We start from the raw sequence: 19,310 nt of genomic DNA, 5'->3' as shown, positions 1-19,310 counted from the left end.
CACTTTTACACTGTTGGTGGAAATGTAAATTAGTTCAACTGTTATGGAAGACACTGTGGTGATTCCTCAAGGATCTAGAACTAGAAATACCATTTGACCCAGCAATCCCATTACTGGGTATATATGCAAAGGATTATAAATCATTCTACTATAAAGACACATGTACACCTATGTTTACTGCTGCACTGTTCACAATAGCAAAGACTTGGACCCAACCCAAATGTCGATCAATATTAGACTGGATAAAGAAAACCGTGACACATATACACCATGGAATACTATGCAGCCATAAAAAAGGATGAGTTCATGTCCTTTTCAGGAACATGGATGAAGCTGGAAACCATCATTCTCAGCAAAATAATACAAGAACAGAAAACTGAACACTGCATGTTCTCACTCAAAAGTGGGAGTGGAACAATGAGAACACATGGACATAGGGAGGAGAACATCACACACTGGGACCTGTCAGGAGGTGGGGTGCTAAGGGAGGGATACCATTAGGAGAAATACCTAATGTAGATGATGGGTTGATGGGTGCAGCAATGTGATAATGTGATAGTGAATATTTACCAGTTCATTAGACATAGAATTTTAAGTGTTTAATATGAAACTGCTACTGAATAACTACAGGTTCAAAGTCAATGCTTCAACATGGAGATAAGATGGCTGACTAGATGCTGACAGGAAGAACTCCTTTCACTGAGAGACCAGACAGACCACGAAGAAGACCAGTGCATTCCCAAAAGGTCTTCAGAAAGAAGGCATTGATAGTATAGGGCAGGAGAATGCAGACCCTGGACTGAATGAGATGTTAGCTGAGAACCCTGCATGGTGTTACTGAACAACAGGATGAATTCCAGACCCTGAACAGCTTGTGGGAAAATGTAAGTAAAATAGTCTTGGAGTAGCACTCTCTTACCGCAGACCTCCAGAATCCTAGCTGCAGGAGATGCCATGACCCCCATGGACATTTGAGAACATTTGAGCTGGCAGAAAGAACTGCCTAGAGAGTTGGCAGAGATGAACTCCAACCTTCATGAAGCCCAAAGCGTTTGGAATAAGAACAGTTGAAGAGGAGCATGGCCATTGGTGCCCATTCCCCAAGGCTCACCATATCCTTCTAGTTGGATTAAGCCTTTGTTGGCTGGTGAATGTGGACAGAGCAGAGCTATCTTGCCCATGAAATTCAGCCAATCTGATCTATGTGTCCCCCTTTCTGCTGGCCTATCACAAGTTCCCTGCCTGGCTGCACCCACTTGCAGCATGGCCTCAGCTGCCTAGTCAAGGTAATTGCCAGGGGTCACCACCGTAGCTCTTTTGCTGGCAGACCCTGCCTAACAATCAGAGAGCTTCTGTAGGGGGGCCCCCACAGGAGCACAGCCACCTGAAGCCCTCCCCTACTGCTTCACCAGCACACATCCACCTATAATCTCTTTCCACTGCTTCACAGGTACACACTCACCCACAGCCTACCCCCACTGTTTTGCTGGTACACACTGGCCTGCAGCCTTACTGTTTCATTGATGCACATCATCCTGCTGCTTTCCTGGCACACATACACATGCTGAATTTGCCTCCACCCCACTGCCATCCCAACCACTGGCACACACACATGTGAGGGATCCATTGGTGTCCTCCTGGTAGCACACATTGCATAAGGGAATCCCTTCTGTGTTGCCATCTCTCACCAAAGTGTGTTGGCCTTCAGTCCCCCCACTCCCATTAGATTATTTTTGCCAGTGGACTGGGAACACCTTGGACCCTCCAGTGCAGAAAGTGCTTAAACTTAAGAGACCAGAGGAAAAAGCAGAAGCCTGGTCCTAGACCTACAGAGTTACAGCATGCAACCCAGAATTGTTGAACTGAGCCTTGGTTGCCTGAAATCATCCAGAAAGAAAGGCAAAAGAATACACCCAGCTCATACCACAGTAAAAGCATCAAAGAATATAAAAGAAAAAAATCCCTAGCCAAAGAGAGCAACTATAAATATTAAACTAAATATATTAATTCACACAGATGAGATAGAACTAGCACAAGAATTCTGTTAACTCTAAAAGCCAGCATGACTTCTTATGTAAAAATAACCATACTAGATTTCCAACAATGGATCTTAATGATAACAAAATGGCTGACATGGCAGACATAGAATTCAGAATATGGACAGCAATAAAGATCATCAAGATTCAGGAAAATGTTAAAACCCCACCCAGAGAATCTAAGGAATCCAATAAAAAGAGACACAAGAGCTAAAAGAAAAAAGAGACATTTTGAGAAAGAAGCAAAATGGTCACCTGGAGCTGGAAAACCCACTACAAAAATTTCATAATGCAATTAGAAGTATTAACAGCAGGAAAGACCATACTGAGAAAAGAAGCATTTGAAGAAACCCTGCAAAATATTACACAAGTTGACCATCCTCAAGACACATGGTCATCACGTGCTTTATGGTCAGTGTGAAAAAAAAAAGACATCTAGAGTGAAGGGACAGATCACATACTAGGGGAACCTCACCAGACTAAAAGTGAGACTTTCATTGGAAACTCTATAGTCAGAAGAGAATGGGAGCCTATGTTCAGCATCCTTAAACAACAGAAATTCCAAATAAGAATTTCATATCTATCCAAACTAAGTTTCATAAGTGAAGGATAAATAAATCCTTATCAGACAAGTAAATGCTAAGGAAATGTATTACCACAAGACCTGCCTTACAAGAGGTCCTTAAGGGAATGCTAAACATGAAAACAAAAGACCATTACCTGCCACCACAAAAACAGAGAGTTAATTACATAGCCCAATGACAATACAAAACAAATATACAATCAAGTTTATATAATAGCCAGGTAACATCATGATGACAGAATAAAATCCTTTCATATAAAAATTAACCTTGAAAGTAATCAAGTTAAGCACCACACATGAAAGGCACAGAATGGCAAGTTAGGTGAAGAAGCAAGACCCAACTGTACGATGTCTTCAAAACACCTGTTGCACAGACAATGACATGCATAGAACTGAAGTGAAGAGATCGAGAAAAACCTATCAAGCAAATAGATAACGACAAGGGGCAGGGATTGTTATTCTTCTTCCAGACGAAACAGACTTTAAACCAATAAAGATCAAAAAGGATAAAGAGTCATATTACATGCTGATAAAGAACTCAATTCAACTAGAAGATTTAACTATCCTAAATGTATATGTGCCCAATATTGGAGCACCTAGATTGACAAAACAAGTTCTTAGAGACCTACACCAAGACTTAGATAACCACACAATAATAGCAGAAGATTTCAACAACTCACTGAGTGTTGTTTATATCATCAAGGCAGAAAACTAATGAAGGTATTCAAGACCTAAACCCAACATTTGACCAAATTGACCTAAAAAAATTTATAGAACACTACCCCTAACAAGGGAATATATATTATTCTTTCTTTTTGGGGGGGGATATATATTCTTCTTATCTGCACATGGCACATACTCTATAACTTGACCACATGCTCGACCAAAAAGAAATTGTCAACAAATTCAAGAAATCCCAATTCAAACCACCACACTCTTGAAGCACAGAATTTAAAAAAAAAAAAAAATGGAAATCAAGACCAGGAAGATCTCTCAAAACCATACTGTTGCAAGGAGACTGAACAACCTGCTACTGAATGACTATTGTGTAAACAATAAAATTAAAGCAGAAATAAGTAAATTATTTGAAACTAAGAAAAACAAAGTTACAACATACTAGAATCTCTGGGACACAGATAAAGCAACATTACGAGGAAAGTTTATAGCACCAAACACTCACATCAAAAAGTGGAAAGATCTCAAACTAACAACCTGATAGCACACCTGCAAGAACTAGAAAAACAAGAGCAATTCAACCCCATAGCTAGTGGAAGAAAATAGCCAAAATCAGAGCTGTATTAAAAAGATGCAAAAGTCCATAAAAAAGATCAATGAAACCAACTGTTAGTTTTTTGAAAGAATAAAGAATGATAGACCACTGTCTAGATTAATGAAAAAGGAGAGAAGATCCAAATAAACACTAACAGAAATAACAAAGGTTACATTTCAACTGACATAAATATGAAATATTCTCAGAAACTGTTATGAACGCATCTATGCACAATAACTAGAAAACCTAGAATAAATGGATAAATGTCTGAAAACATATAAACTTCCAAGATTGAATTAGTAAGAAATTGATTACCAGAATAGACCAATAATGAGTTCTGAAATTAAATCGTAATAAGAAACCTAACAACCAGAAAAAAGCCTTGGATCAGATGGATTCACAGCTGAATTCTACCAGACATATGAAGATTGGTACCAATCCTCCTGAAACTATTCCAAAAAATCAAAGAGGTACTCTTTCATAGCTCATTCTATTAGGCCAGCATCATTCTGATACTGACAGAGGAGAAACAACAAAAAAGGAATACTTCTGGCCAATATACCAGAGAAACATAAATGCAAACGTTCTCAATAATTCTCAATAACATAGTAGCAAATGTAATCCAGCAGCACATCAAAAAGTTGATTCATTATAATTGAGTAGGCTTTATTCCAAGGTTGTAAGGATTGGTTCAACATATACAAATCAACAAACACGATACATCACACAAACAGAAATAAAAACAAAAATCCCAGGATTATCTCAATAGTCACAAGAAAGGCTTTTAAAAACCTCAACATATTTTCATGCTAAAAACTCTCAAATACCTCAGAATTGAAGGACCAAACCTCGAAATAATAAGGGCCATCTATGACAAACCCGCAGCCTACATCAAACTGAATTTGGTTTTCCAGAAATTAAGGAAGTCATTTTTACTTAAAATATTGGCTTTATCCTCAGATTCTTACAATTAACTTAGCCAGTGATTTTTCCTACCTAAATGTGCAAAAAACGAAAAAATGAAGCAAAAGATTATTTCACAAAAATCCCTGTGAATTTTCAAAAGCCAAATTTTATAACTCTAGCAACATTACTGCTTACAACCAGTTCCCTTCTGACCCAGTGAGATGTAAGAGGCCTCTAACCGGATCCAAGCCTATTAATAATCTTATCAGATCTGTTCCTGGAGCCAGTCCAATTTCTGTCACAACTCCAAACGCAGTTTGGATCAGAAATTTGCTCAAAGAAATCTTTGGAGCCGGAAATCCAAGAGGCAGCTTACTCACGATTCCCAGCTGCTTTGAGAGATCAATGGATACAAACGGGTCCTGCAGGTACTTTGTGTGTTCACTCAGCACTCCTGGAGGTCTCCAGTAGCTCCACTTCAGATCCCGCTTCTGACACCATCTGATAAAAGAAAAACGTTAGCCAAATTAAATTTAAAAGAGTTTAATTGAGCAATGAACAATTCGTGAATTGGGAAGCCCTCAGAATCACAGCAGATTCACAGATTCCCGTGGTGCATTGTGGCCAGAACAAATTTATAGACAAAAAAGGTAAAGTGACGTACAAGAATGAGAAGTGAAGTACAGAAACAGTGAGATTGGTTATAGCTCAATGTTTGCCTTATTTGAAAGAAGTACGAACATTCAGCAGTCTGTGAGTGGTTGAAGTATGGCTGAGGGGATTGGCAAACACTCAGCCATTGTTACAGATGCATACTATTAAATTAGGTTTTAAATTTTGTCTGACTACTAAGCTAAGTTACAGTTCATCCACAAGGACTCAAATGTAGAAATATGGAGTCTTTCTCAGGACATATTTAGTTTACTTTAACACCGGACGCCATTATCCTAAGCAAATTAACACAAGAACAGAAAACCGAATACTCTACATTCTTGCTTATAAGTGGGAGTTAAATATTTAGTGCACATGAACACAAAGGAGAAACAATAGATTCCAGGGCTTACTTGATGGTGTGGTGTGGAAGGAGGCTGAAGATTGGAAAACTATATTTTGGGTAGTATGCTTGCTACTTGGGTGACAAAATCATTTACATCAAACCTCAATAATGTGCAATCTGCACGTGTATCAAACCTATGCATGTATCCCCGAAACTAAAATAAAAGCAGAAAAACAAGTCCTTGATTCTTTGAAAGTTTTTTACACTGACTCTTTAGCCTCATATTCACATATTTATTATATACAAACAAAATACAGAGAGTTTTTTTGAGCATTGCCCTGAAAAACACTGTGACATTTTTTAGGTAGAATAATGCTTCAGAGGAAGACATTCAGATCCCTCAACAATTTTAATGATTATTTGTGAAAAATATTCAGAATAGTATTTTAAGTAATGTTGGATTCAGATTATAGTTGTTGGACTATAGGACTTCATGTAGTCTAATTAGCTTCTGAAAAAAATGTAAAAGCCCTTTCTAAAAAAGCTAAAATTATATTAAAGTTGAGATTGCCTGGAGATCAAAATATTTCTTCAAATAATTAAACCCATCATCATTAAATTATATAAATATTATTTTAATTTTTCTGTATTTTTATTCTTCACAGCATAATACATGTTGAATGTATAATTAAAAAGAACTACATTAGATACAACCTAGCTAGTTATGCCATTCCAAAGAAATAGTAAGCTGAAGTTATTCACTTTTGGAAAGCTGGTTAATACATCTTTTCATTGCTATCACTTTTATTGTTTTTTTGTTTTCTATGTTCTTACCTGGAGTTGACAAATGGAAAAATAAATAAAGGTAGCCTTTGTGATTTTCTCTAAATGTTAGATAATATAAGTCACATGTTCTAAAAATCACTAATATTGAAAAATATGTGGCATATTTTGATTGACTATAGTCTTTCTTTTCTCCATTACTTTTGAAGATGATCCTGTACCTTTTTATTCTAAGCATGGGAGACAGGTTAAACCTATAAATGTATATTGGTTTTAAGTTGCAGTGCAAATGGAATTCAAGGCAATAAGTGTGATGGTAGAAAGCCATCAGGTGGGCACATTGAAAGGGAAGGCAACACAAATATCCACCACATGTAGCAACATTTAAACCAGCAATTCTCACAATTTTCTCAACATGCTACTGGTAACATTTTTTTTTGTGAAACAAAGATGTCTTCTTTAATAGACTTTGCTTTCCTTTAATTGCATAGGATGAGTTTATAGTAACTAAAAGCTGGACTATGAGCTTTTACTAGTCCTCCTGGATTCTAATCTTGTCTCTGTCAATTTCTACTTATAATTTAATCATTCTGAACTTTTTAATCTTTATGTACTAAGAAGGCGTGAAAATTATTTGAGACTCAAATGGACATATGTGAAAATGACTAAAACTGTAAAGTGATGTTTACATATAAAGTAGTATTATAACAAAATAAAATGTAAAGAAGTTTCAAGAAGTAGAACCAACATACTCATGGCTCCTTAATTTTTCATATTATGAAGTCTTCTATTTGAGAATTAAAGGTCTACTAGGATAAACGGATTCACATTCATCCATTCAGTCATGTATCAAAGTATTCTAGACTAGACAAAGATAAAACTGCTGCATGCTAGTGCATGGCTAATAATAAATGCTCTAAGAATACCTGTTGAATGAATGAATATAATTTCTAGTAGATGGAATTAATTTATTCCATAAATAGTAATTGAATATCCATTTTGTTTTAGTATTTTGCCAGGTGCTGGGGATACAAAGGTGACAAATATACATCTCATCCCTTATGTAGTGAAGTCTACAGTCTTGTGAGAGATGAAGACATTAGTTTAATAATCATGTAAATCGCTATAAAATTGCAATTGTGACAAATGTTATAAAATAAGGCACACAGTGCAGTGACCACTGATAATAGGAGGAAATAATCAGGCTAAGGAGGTCAGGAAAGACTATTTTTAATAAAAGTAACACATTAACCAAGGTATGTTAGAGAAATATTAATCTGGTAAATTAAAAAAAAAAAGCTGGGAGGCATATTCCAGGCAAAAGGAGCAGCATGTGAAATGGCCAAGTGGTAAAGTGAAAATGGCATGATACCTTGGAAAAAGGCTACGACTGTGTTAAGATGTTTATTCTAAAAACATTAGCAAAACATTTCAGAGCTTTAGCTGGAAAATAATGTTATATTTATGTTTTCAAAATATAAACTAAATACAGTGTGAAGAATAGATAGCAGAGTCCTGGATAGGGGAGGAAAGACTATTAGAAGTCTGTAAGATCAGTCCCAGCAAGAACTGATGATAGCTATGACCAGTGTGTTTTTAGTGGGAGATGGTAAGAAATAGAGACATTTGTAGTGTAGTAAGTAAAAACTAGGTGGCAAGGTGACCATGGGAAGTAAGGGAAAGGGGGGTGGTAGAGATTATCTGAACTGTACAACTGAGTGATGTCACTGTCATTTGTTAAAACAAGGAATACTGGAAGAGAAATACATTTGAGGTTAAAATGAGATTATAAACTTGCTTTTGGTTATATCGAGTTTCATTGTTGTTTATGATGCTCAAGATGGGATGCAAAATCATCAGCCGAATATGAAAGTCTAGAAATTACCTGGCTCATCTCTTTTAGGAATGTAAATCTGCAGGTCATATGCATTGAAGTTATTGGTATGGGAAAAGTAGCCTTGGAAGAGAGTACAGGATGATTGGAGCACTTAGGACTGAACTTTGAAAACATATAACATTTAATAACTAGTTAGACAACGAGACTGTGCAAAGAAGATGAGAGTAATCATTCAGAAGATACAAATAACAGTACATCATTGTGGGCTCCAGTAGAGAAGAGTTTTAATAAGTAGAATTAGGTCAACAATGTTAAATAGTACCAAAGGATAAATAAGATGAAGACTGGAGGATGATAGTGGTAGACACTGGGAAATGGACAATGGAAGAGAACCAAATGAGGCAAGTACAAAGATTACTATAGTATCATGTGCAGTTTGATATATGTGATAAGAGATAAAATGCTATGAAGGTTCATAGAAGCAAAAATCAGTCTACCTGAAAAGAATCGGTGAAGGCATCATGAAGGAATAAGCATTTGATCTGAATATAAAGAGATATAAAACTAAATATGCAAAAAGCAATAACATTGGAAAAGAGTTCATCTGAATACATAATATTTATAGGAGACTGGAGCATAGAGCATTCGCACAGCAGCTACAGAGGTTAAGATTAGAAGAAAGTAGAATAAGATCATACTGTGGAGGGCCTTCAATGAAAGACTAGAGAGTTTACTTTTAATTCAGTAAGTATTACAGTACCATTTAAGCTTTTGGAAGACAGAAATAATAAACTGTAAAGAGATGAAAATGTGGAAGTGGAGAGACCAGTTGGAGATTATTGCTTTAGTACAAGGAAGATTAACTGAGGGTCTGAACTAAGATAGTGATAATGGATGTAAAGAACAGGAAGCTGATGCAAAGGTACTGGAGAGAATCAGCAAAATTTAATTATTCATGTAATTATATGGAATGGCAGTGACAAAATAATTATAAAAGGCATTGAAAAATCTTTCATTGGAAAGTAAGAAATAATAATTTAAAGGCTATTTCAGAATGTGTGCAGTCATCTCTACGCATCTGTTAAAAGCTTTTTTATACTGTATTTCACTCTTGGTTGAAATTGCTAACCTGCTTTTCAAGCAATTTTCCACTTGGGTTGACTCAAGGCTAAAGTGGTCACTTTGCCCTGACCCCATTACATTGCTTTCTCATTCTCAAATCTTCCTCTGACCCTTACCTTTAATGAGAAAATCCTTTTGCCACATTGGCAGCATCAGCTACAATTAGTCACTGTCACATCTGTCATGACTCTGCTTTATTGCAATTCTGATATCCATGGCTCCACCTAGAAGAGAAAAATGTGGATGAACACTCCTATAAGTAAACCCTGAGGGAGATGAGATGCAAAACTGCAGTTAAGAGGTACGTTTTGTATCATCAGTCAAATAAATTTATTTTATTTTTAGGAGCATAAAGGGCAAGAAAGGAAGATTTATGGACAAAGAAATTTTTAATAAATGGGATTCCTGCATAAATAGATGTAGTATTTAAAGTGAATAAAATATTATCTTTCAAAATTAGAAAAATTTAGCTAGGCATGGTGGTGGGTGCCTGTAATCCCAGCTACTTGGGAGGTTGAGGCAGGAAAATCGCTTGAACCCAGGAGGCAGAGGTTGCAGTGAGCTGAGACTGCACCATTGCACTCCAGCCTAGGTGACAGAGCAAGAATCTGTCTCCAAAAAAAATTAGAAAAATTGTCATTAATGCAGTAACACTTCTATGCCTGACAGATCATTAACACAGTCTTCACATTTATTAAATTTATTAAAACTTATTAAACACCTAACTGTAAATGTTAATCAAAACCATAACTGGATTATTTTTTCTGTGTGACTACAAATTATTATCTTGACCAGTCTGCTTTGGAAAAAAGTATAAACTCATATACTATTAAGATGCAGTGGAAATGTTGCACCTTGGCTTCCGAGAATATATGAGGTGATCTAGGTTGTATCTTACAGGAAGACTAATATTTGGAGCTCTAAGCTATTGTATTAGGGTCTTCTAGAGGGAGAGAACTAACAGGATAGATGTATATATGAAAAGGAGTTTGTTAACGAGTATTTATTCAAACAGTCACAAAGTGAAGTCCCACAATAGGCCATCTACAACCTGAAGACCAAGGAAGCCAGTGTGCGTTCCAAAGCCTCAAAAGCAGGGAAGCAGACAGTGTAGCCTTCAGTCTGTGGCCAAAGGCCTGAGAGCCCCTGGAAGATCACGGGTGTAAGTCAGTGAGTCCAAAACCTGAAGAAAGAGGATTCTGATGCTAAAGTGCAGTAAGCATCCAGCACAGGAGAAAGATGAAGGCTAGAAGACTCAGCAAGTCTGCCCTTCCATCTTCTCTTGCCTGCTTTGTTCTAGCTATGCTGGCAGCTAATTAGATAATACCAACTCAGATTAATGGTGGGTCTGCCTCTCTCAGGCCGCTGACTCAAATGCTAATCTTCTTTGCCAACACCCTCACTGACACAACCAGGAACAATACTTTTCGTCCTTCAATTCAGTCAAGTTGACACTCAGTATTAACTATCACAATTCCACCCCTTGTTAACTTAAACCCATACACATCTCCTGAAACTATATATAATCTTCAAATAAAGACAATAGTGTCATAACTATGCCTAACATAATATAGCTGTCCTTCATACAAACGGAAACACACTAATTCTTAACCTAAATGTTGTTACATAAAGGTAACAACACTTAAATGCTGATATGAAGTCAATAAATCCTATGTCACGTGATAAAATGAAAATATTTTCTTAAAAACAAGCATATACATGGACAAACATGATCTTAACAAAATAAAGAGGAACACGGCCGGGCGCGGTGGCTCATGTCTGTAATCCTAGCACTTTGGGAGGCCGAGGTGGATGGATCACAAGGTCAGGTGTTCGAGACCAGCCTGACCAACATGGATCAACCCTGTCTCTATTAAAAAATAATAATAATAATAAAGAGGAAATACTAATGACAATTATAGTCTTCATTTCTTCAACTGGTCACATGGTCATAGCTGGTATTGATGACTATCATCTTCTACTACTCATTCTGTATTCCTTTGGCCTTCAGCAAGCACCTCAGTGGGTCCTGGTTTTTTACCTGTTGGAGTGAACCAAACTTTCATTCATGAAGGGTCTGGGCTATTTGTAGCCCTACCTTTATTAAGTTGTAGTTTCCCATTGACCTTAATCACAGGGCATGGTAATACTGAGAGATGCCCTAAGGGATCTCCTGTATTCCACGCATATTCTTCTTTAACTCCATTGCGGTGTAGTAGACTAATTTCATCTTGAGAGTACAGGTTAATCACCCCAGTAAACACTAACTCCCTTCTTAGCCTGTCGACTTGGAGGTGGGAGGAGCCCAAAGTTGCCAGGTAGCAATCTTAACTTCCAGTTTAATGGAATCATTGTTGTGTTTCCTGGTGGCAGCATTCCTGTCTCTGAAACTAAGATCTCTAGGCCAGCAGAACTTAATGTTGTGAAGAGGAAGCAAAAAATTCACTACTAAGTCACTAGGGGTGATTGTGAGAGGTACCACTTCCACTTCCACCTTTTGATTCCTGGACCTGTGAATCCTGGCTATAGAGAAACAGTACTATATAATGGATGCTGATTCAGAGCATACACAGACTTCTGAGGAACTTTTCCCCAGCCCTGCAAAGTATTGTCACCCAGTTGGAATGGTAATTGTGATTTCAAAAGTGCCTTCCACTGTTCTATCAATCCATGTGTTTAGGATGATGGGGAACATGTTAAGAGGAGTGAGTTCATGAGCATGAGCCCACTGCTGCACTTCTTTATCCATAAAGTGAGTGCCTTGGTCAGAGGCAATGCTGTGTGGAATACCACAATGGTGGATAAGGCATTCCATGAGTCCATGGATGGTAGTCTTGGAAGAAGCATTGTGTGCAAGACAGATAAACTCATATCCGGAGTAAGTATCTATTCTAGCAAGCACAAACCACTGCCCTTTCCATGACGGAAGAGGCACAATATAATTAACCTGCCACCAACTAACTGACTGATGACTCTGAGGACTGGTGCCATATCAAAGGCTCAGTGTTGGTATCTGCTGCTGGCAAATTGGTCAATCTGCGGTGGCCATAGCCAAGTCAGCCTTGGTGAGTGGAAGTCCATGTTGCTTACCTCATGTGTAACTTCCGTCCCTGCCACCATGGCCACTTTGTTCACGGCCCACTGGGCAATGACGGGGTGGCTGGGGAAAGAGGCTGAATGGTGTCCACAGAATGAGTTATTCTATCAACTTGATTATTAAAATCCTCCTCTGCTGAGGTAACCCTTTGGTGAGCATTCACATGAGAGACAAATATCTTCAGTTTTTGATCATTCAGAGAGGTCGATCCACATACCTCTTCCCCAAATTTATTTGTCACCAATTTTTTAATTATGCTTCTTCCAAGTCTCTTACCATTCAGCCAAACCATGGCTACACCCACCTCAGTGTACAATCAAACATCTGGCCATTGTTCCTTCTAAGCAAAATACACAGCCAAGTGCACTGCTCAAAGTTCTGCCCACTGGGAAGATTTCCCTTCACTGCTGTCCTTCAGGGATATCCTAGAAAGGAGCTGTAGTGTTACAGCTGTCCACTTTCAGGTGGTTCCTGTGTATCCTGAAGAACCATCAGCAAACCAAGCCTTAGTTTTCTCTTCCTCTGTCAACTGATCATAGGGAACTCCCCATGAGGCCATTGGTGCAGGCTGGGAGTTAGTAGGCAGGGTGGCAGGAGTGGAGACCATAGGCATCTGAGCCACTTTCTCATGTAACTTACGTGTGCTTTCAGGACCTGTTGAACCCAATCACGTATATACCACTTCCATGTGATAATGGAAAGCTACTGTGTGTACCCAAATTTATGGCTAGATATGTCAGAAAGCACCCAGTTCATGATAGGCAGTTCAGGTCACATGGTGACTTGATGGCCTGTAGTCAAATATCCAGTTTCTAACAAGGCCCAGTAAAACATCAAGAGCTGACATTCAAAAGGAGAATAGTTATCTGCAGAAGATGGTGGGGCCTTGCTTTAAAATACTAGAGGCCTCTGCTGTGATTCTTCTATGGGGGCCTGTGAAAGGCTCCAAACAGCATCTCTATCTGCCACTGACATATCAAGCACCATTGGATATGCTGGGTAATATGGCCCAAGTGGCAAAGCAGCTTGCATGGTAACCTGGACCTATTGCAGAGTCTTCTGGTATTCTGGACTTGACTCAAACCTGGCAGCCTTTTGGGTCACTCGATAAATGTTCCAGAGTAACACACCCAAATAAGGAATGTGTTGCCTCCAAAATCCAAGTAGGCCAACTAGACATTGTTCCTCTTTCTTGGCCGTAACAGGGACTAAAAGCAACAACTTATTGTTCACCTTAGAAGGCATATTTTGACAAGCCCCACACCACTAGACCCCTAGAATTTTTCCTGAGGTAGAAGGTCTCTGAATTTTAATCAGAATTTTTTTCCCATCCCCTGTCATGCAAATGTCTCACCAATAAGTCAGGTATGTTTGCTACTTCTTGTTCACTGGATCCAATCAGCATAATGTCATCAATGTATGAACCAGTGTGATGTCTTGGAGAAGGGAAAAATGATCAAGTTCTCTGTGAAAAGTTTGACACAAAGCCAGAGAGTTGATATACCCCTTAGGTAGGACAGTAAAGTTATATTGCTGGCCTTGCCAGCTGAAGGCAAATTGCTTCTGGTGCTCCTCATGGATGAAAATGGAGAAAAAGGCATTTGCCAAATCAATGACTGCATACCAGGTACCAAGAGACGTGTTAATTTGCTCAAGCAATGGAACCACATCTGGTATGCCAGCTGCAATTGGAGTCATCACTTGGTTAGGCTTATGATAATCCACTGTTATTCTCCAAGATCCGTCTGTCTTCTGCTAAGGCCAAATAGGAGAGCCGAATTGGGATGTGGTGGGAATGACCACCTCTGCATCTTTCAAGTCCTTGGTGGTGGCACAAATCTCTGCAGTCCTTCCAAGGTTGTGATATTGTTTTTGACATACGGTTTTTCTGAGTAGAGGCAGCTCTAATGGCTTCCATTTGGCTTTTCCCACCATGATAGCCCTCACCCTACTAGTCAGGAACCCAATGTAGGGAGTCTGTCAGCTGCTAAGTATGTCTATGCCAATTATGCATTCTGGCACTGGGGAAATGACCACAGGATGAGTCTGGGTACTCACTGGACCCATTGTAACTTGAACCTGAACTAAAACCTCATTAATTACCTAACCCTCTAAAACCCCTACTTTAACTGGAGGACAATGATGACATTTAGGGTCCCCTCAAATCAACATCAGCTCAGAGTCATTGTCCAGTAGTCCCCCAAAAGTCTGATAATTCCCCTTTCTCCACTGCACACTCTGGTAAAAGGCCAGAGGTCTCCTTAGGGAAGGATAGAAGAAAGATTAACAGCGTACATTGTCAGTAGTGTGGTAGGGTCCTTCTTCAAGGGGACCCAGCCTCCCCCTTATGCAAGAGGTTCTGAGCCTGTAGACTGATTCCAGTGTGAACATTGATTGAGGAGTTATGATTCTCTATTTTTATAATTCAATTAGTCTTTTGTCCACCCAACCTGAAAGCTTTCTGCTTATACAAATTAGGTAAGAATGCTATAAGCTTCCTATCAATTTAACTTCTAGAAATACAGTGATTAATTACCCTATGCCAGAGCTCTACACAAGTCAGACTATGCTGATTGCTGCTTTTCCTCTACTGTTAATTACGGTAACTGTGCAGACCTTGCCTTTAACAGCTGAGTGCCACTACTTGCCCCCTGCCACCTCCGGATCCAATTATTTCCATTGCATTTGAGTTTTGTAATTTAGTGACTATGATTTCCACTGTAAGATCTGGCATATAGAGAAGAGCAGTAACAGAGCTCTCCAAGGATGCAGCTTCTCCCCTCACAAGTCTATTTCACAAAGTATTGGTTAAGTGTCTTCTGGACCCTACCAGCTGCGATAAGTAGGTCTAAAGTGCCTAATCCACTCTAGAATCCCAATCTCCCTAAGTCTTTGAATCCCTTCCTCTACATTAAACCAAGGGAAACCAGGCATTTTCAGCTAGCTCATAGTGGACCATCTTTTTGATTCATATGTCAGCTAACCAAGCAAATAAACTATCAGAACCTTTTTTAACTCCCCAAACTGCAATGTTAAATGTAGAATCCCTATGTAGTGGGCTCATATCAATAAATTCACCCTGATCCAACTTTATGTTTCTTCCACCATTTTCCCACACCCTTAATATTCATTCTTATGCCTGTTCTCCAGATTTCTGCTTACATACATGAGAAAACTCAAGCAATGCTTTTGGAATGTAGCACACATCCTTGTGTGTCACACTCTGAACCTCACCTCTAGGGGCCTGCCAGGACTTTAGTCTAGTTATAGGTCTAGGAGCCAACAGGGGTGTTGGGGGTGGATCCTGAGAAAAATCAGCATTGTTTTTACTGGCAACTGCTTTAGGGGAGGCCATCACTGTTGCCTCGGGCAATGCAGGGTTAATCTCTTCAGACAAAGGTGGAAGGCTGATGGCAGCATGTGTGGGGGACGGTTGTTGCCACCACTGGGGGTTGGGAAGCTGTTTCCTCTGGCAAAAAAGGCTACATCAGAGTTTAGAAGCTCTGTCCAGGGTGGGTGCGGTGGCTCATGCCTGTAATCTCAGCACTTCAGGAGGCCGAGGAGGCTGGAATACCTGGGGTCAGGAGTTCAAGACCAGCCTGGCCAACATGGCAAAACCCCATCTAAGTAAAACTACAAAATGTGCTCAGAGATCTTACATTCTGTTTAGGGATATGCACAATCACTTTCAAATAGTAGTAAGTGCTAAGAATACAACGTGATATGATAGGCAGGAATGGGAGGCAACTTTGAGATAGGGTAGTCAGAAAGGCATCTCTGAGGTGGCATTTCAGCAATGATAAAAATGGTAACAGCTATCAATGCTGAGATTTGAGGAAAGTACATTCTAGGTAAAAGGAGTACCAATAACAAGTATTAAGTGTCTAAGATAGAAAGATGTTGATGTTTTTTGAGACACAGCAAAAAAAATGTCAGTGTGACTAAAGCAATGTATGAAAGAGAGAGTGAAATGTAATGAAGTTAGAGAGAGAGCAAGGTGTCAAATTAAGTAAGCCATTGTAGAAATTTAAAAATTTCCTGAGTGGTACAGGAGGCCATTGGAGGGGTATTTAGCAGGGGAAGGAAACAATATAATGTTTACTTTCTAATGGTCACTGCATGCTGTGTGGGGAATGCCTTGCATTGGTGTAAGAGTGGAACAGGGAACAAATAAAGATGCTATTTGCTATTGTACTGGTCTACACTAAAGCAGATGTTACTTTACATGGATGAATGAATGAATACGTAAATGAATGAATAAATAAGCAAATTAACAGCAAAATGAATAGATTACAAAGAAATTGACAAATTAATGAAGAACAAATGAGAGAAAGAAAAAAGTGAAGAAGGAATAAGAGAAAAGAAGAGAGACACATAAGTGATGATATGCAGTCCCTTTAAACTTGTTTATCGTTCTTAGTGATTCAAAACAGGCAAAATTTCCAATCACTTTACACTGTGGTTTTAGTTGCTGCTTTAGTGAAACATTGAATATAACAACCGTGCTGGAATAAAAACAGTTTCATGCACCTTTTTTTGTAATTCACTGGCATTTTCCCTAAACAAGCCTGTTACTAATATGTGTATTTATCAGGTCCCTATAGTATAAAGCAATCCCAGTAACACCATAATTATTAAAAGAGAAAATTGTTATGCCATTGAATGCTTTTTTGTTCAAAATTACCTGAAAAATAGATTTAAAAAATTTTTTTAAAACAAACTTTAATACCACATCTTAATGTGTAGTCCTTTTTTACTCCTTCAACCCTTGGCTACAAAATCAAACTATATTCAGATTCAGGAATTTCTTTATGAATGCTCTAACCTTAAAATACATCATGAAAAATACACATAGAAAACTTGAATTTAGTTTTAACCAAGAGGGAATGTATAGTAATATGTACCGTTTTTATGTCTTAACAATTTTCAATAGAGTTAGCATCGTTTTCCCTGTCAAAGGAAATTGTTTCTGGTCTATCAACCAGGACTGTGTAAAGGGAACTGGCTACCACTTGTGCCTTTGGCATGTCCAATGTCTCTAAGAAACAGTTTATTTGGCAGGACATCTAAAAACAGCAGGCTGCTCATCGTGGCTACCGACCTGAGGAACGTAACCATACTACTGAACACAAAGGAGTTACTATTTCCTTATCCTGCTCCTATGTATATTAATTAGTAAACATTTGGCTTTTATAACACCAAAAACAAAATTATACAGTATCAAAGTAGAATTACTGTTTGACTTTCATAAGGCTTATTTTGAAAAACAAAATAAAAGAATAAACCAAAAACAAATAAAAAATGGCAATGGCTCTCTATAGAAACACAGCATTGTGAATAGTAAACATAAAAGATAAGCCAAAGATCAAGACATGTCTGAAGATAACTTTTAAAATTGTTTTGTTTTCTGAACTACGCATCTATTGCATTTGATCAAAAAACAGATTTGCATAAAAAAACTCTAAAACTGAAAAAATTAAGGTAATTTAACTCTATGCCAAATCAGTAACTATCATAGACAGAAAATTACTTCATAGGCTTTGAACACAATACGCTGAATATACATTGTTAATAGTATATATTCAAAAATTGAAAAAACACTAAGAAGAAATTTTACACTTACTTCACTATATTCTTGTTTAGTTATATAAATATGGTAAATTTGAATCTATTTTATGTATGACATAGAATAAATAAATGTGTTTTTAAAACATGGTCATAGTTACTTTGCTATTCCTCGATTCGAGAAATGAAGCTTAATTCCCTTCTCCATGTGTGTGGGCTGGATTTAGTGGTTTGCTTCTAATCTAACAAATAGAATTTGGTGGATGTGAACACAGTGCCATTTCTGAAGCTTGGTCTTAAAAGGTATTGTGGCTCCTCATTGTTCTTTCTCTTCGATCACTCTCTAAGGGGACATAAGCAATACATGTGATGACTTAGAAATGATTACTCCGAGGTCAATTTGGTAAGGAAATGAGGCTTTATGCCAGCAGCCAGTGAGAAACTGAGGTCTGAGACTCAACTTGGAGGTATAAACTCTAACCCCAGTGCCCAGTTAAGCCTTCAAATGACTAAAGCCCTGGCCAAGTATTCGCCACCTCATGAGAGATTCGGAAGCACAAATGCCCAGCTAAGCTGCTTTTTTCTGATCCATAGAAGCTATGTGGTTTTTTGCCTAAAGCTGCTAAGTTTTGGTTTAATGTATTATGTGACAATCAGTAACTAATTTATAAATAATTAAAATATAAACTCATACATCTATACATAGATATATTAAGAGATGCCATGGTTTGAATGTCTGTTCCCCCTCCAAAATTTATGTGGAAACTTCATCCACAGTGGAGCAATATAAAGAAGTGGAGCTTTTAGGAAGTGATTCAATCATGAGAACTTCACCTTTGTAAATAAGGTTCACATCTTTATGAAATAAGTTTTACACAGCATTCTGCCCTTTTGCCCTTCCTTCCCTTTTTCCAGGTGAGAACATAGAGTTTGCATCCCCTGGAGAATGCAACATTCTCTTGAAAGCAGAGACTGGGCTCTCACTAGATACCAAACCTGCCAGCCCCTTGATTTTTGACTTTCTAACCCCTGAAATGTGAAAAATAAATTTCTTTTGTTTAGAAGCTACTCAATTTCATGTATTTGTTATAGCAACACAAAAAGGCTAAAGCAG

The 19,310-nt window shown here is 38.2% G+C and overlaps 1 pseudogene; it reads right to left on the bottom strand.

Annotated features, from left to right (window-relative positions):
- Positions 1–11,778: 11,778 nt before the first annotated feature.
- Positions 11,779–18,921, bottom strand: LOC141582713 (uncharacterized; annotated as a pseudogene).
- Positions 18,922–19,310: the final 389 nt, after the last annotated feature.

This window comes from Saimiri boliviensis, chromosome X, assembly GCF_048565385.1.
Source record: "Saimiri boliviensis isolate mSaiBol1 chromosome X, mSaiBol1.pri, whole genome shotgun sequence".
Classification (NCBI taxonomy): domain Eukaryota; kingdom Metazoa; phylum Chordata; class Mammalia; order Primates; family Cebidae; genus Saimiri; species Saimiri boliviensis.
Note: the sequence above shows the minus strand (reverse complement) of the source record. Positions and strands in the feature narration are given on the sequence as shown.